Source organism: Brassica oleracea, chromosome C5, assembly GCF_000695525.1.
Source record: "Brassica oleracea var. oleracea cultivar TO1000 chromosome C5, BOL, whole genome shotgun sequence".
In the NCBI taxonomy this organism is placed as follows: domain Eukaryota; kingdom Viridiplantae; phylum Streptophyta; class Magnoliopsida; order Brassicales; family Brassicaceae; genus Brassica; species Brassica oleracea.
In genome coordinates, this window is record NC_027752.1 from 18,895,702 (window position 1) to 18,897,814 (window position 2,113).

A 2,113-nucleotide genomic window follows, 5' to 3' on the forward strand; every position below is an offset into this window, starting at 1 on the left:
CGTTTTGTTGTTATCAGTAGAAATAAAGCCACGATTTTAAGTGGCACAAGTTGTGGCTAATAAAACCACAAAAAATTGTGGCTATTTGCGTATTACATCCACGATTAGTTTTGTGGCTGTTTGTAGAATATTCTCTACGGTTTAAAATGTGGCTTTTTGTAGCAAAAATTGCAACGAATCCGAGTTAGCGCTATTTGTGGCTATTGTCCACAAAAACCGTCTGTGGCTAAGTCGTAGAAGCACAGCAACAAATAACAACGCTTATTCGATTGCCACAAGCCCGTAGTCAACGAAATTTTTTTGTAGCGATTTGTGGCCAAGCGTTAAATAGCCACAAATATTAAGCGATAGCCACAACATTTTTCATGGCTAATTACAGAATTTCTTGTAGTTTTCGGAGTCAAAGATTTCAGCATCATTCGGGTATTTCTAAAATTTGGTTCGGGTTCGATTCGGATCTTTGCGGGTTTGGTTCGGGTTCGGATAACCCATTTAAATTATTTTAAATTTTTTTAAATTTATTATATACTTTAAATTTCTCAAAATCTATAAACAAAATAACATATTACATATAAATTTGAATAACATATGTCAAAATACTTAAACTTAACATATAAATTGGTTTGGTTTGAATAGAGAATCGATATATATTTTAAGTATTTTGTGTTTTGAGTATACTTTAGTTATTTAGACATTTATTTTTGACTATTTGTATTTTTTTTTTTTTGAAACACAAACTATCTATATATACAAAGTTGAGGTTTTTCCTTCTTCCGACAAGTGGCAGAGAGTTTTTGCGGCACGTGTCATCTATGTATTTTTTTTATATTTTAGGTCATTCTCTTTTAGATTATTGCAATTTGGTCAAATACTTTCTAATCGTGAACTATCTAATCATTTTCGCACTAACTATTATCGTATGAAGTTTGATAATTTATTTTATTGTTCACTAAAATTCAAGATGAATAAAGAAATACATAAAATGATAGAAATATATTTTACATATTTAATTTATTTACAACTAAAAATAACATAAATTTTTATTATTTTTTATCATTTTATTAATTAATTTACCAATTTTATATTTATTTAACTATTAAAAATATAAAATAACCAAACTAACAAGAAAAAATTAGAGTGCAATACATAATCTAAACATAAAACTTCTCCAGTCAGAGAGAAAAAGCAAAATTCCATAGTAACATTAACTCAATAAAGGTTTGGAGCTGAAAAAAGATCAACAAAGAAGATTAACCTATCTCATCTTATCGTAGAATGTATTGGCTAGAACAAGCAGATGTCAGAAAAAAAAGATAAAAAGATAAAATATGAGACAAAACAATCTCCGGAACACAGCGGATCGCGATAAAACTCCTGCGCAAAAAACCAAAAAAACGGGTCAGAGAAAGAATAATCATCGGAAGAACAAAGTCACCACGAAAAAAAGATGCATGTCTAAAGCACCGGAAGCACAACCACCAGCTAAGAGATAAGAAGCACTTCACAAACTAAACAAGCACATACAAGACGCTCATGCTAGCGAAGAACCACAAAAATCTAAATAAAAGAAACCAAAGCTCCAAAAGACTAACTCAGCACACCTACACTAAGGGATGCATGAAAAGAAAATAAACAACCTGAATGAGGGAGAATGGAAGCCAACCACCGAGAAACCAAAGCTTAACACTACAAGAAAACATAATCTTAACGAGGACGGTTTTCCTCGTGAGTTCGTCGTAAAAGAGGCTTTACGACGAATTAGCGAGGAAACACGTTTGCTCGTTACTCATCCGTCGTAACACATATTTCCTCGCCAATTCGTCGTAACTTAGCGAGGAAAATATTTCGTCGTAAAGACGAAGTAGATCATTTCGTCGTAAAGACCACGTAAATATTCCACGTAAGGAGGTCGCTATATTTCCTCGTAAGTACCTCGAAACGCGTTCCTCGTAAATTACACGTAAATACCTTGTAAGTGTTTCCTCGCAAAATACACGCAACTACCACGAAAGTATTTCCTCGTAAAATACTCGTTTATCTTTCCTCGTCATTTCCTCGTAAATGTTTTCTCGTAAAATACTCGTTTATTATTTCTCTTCATTTCCTCGTAAGT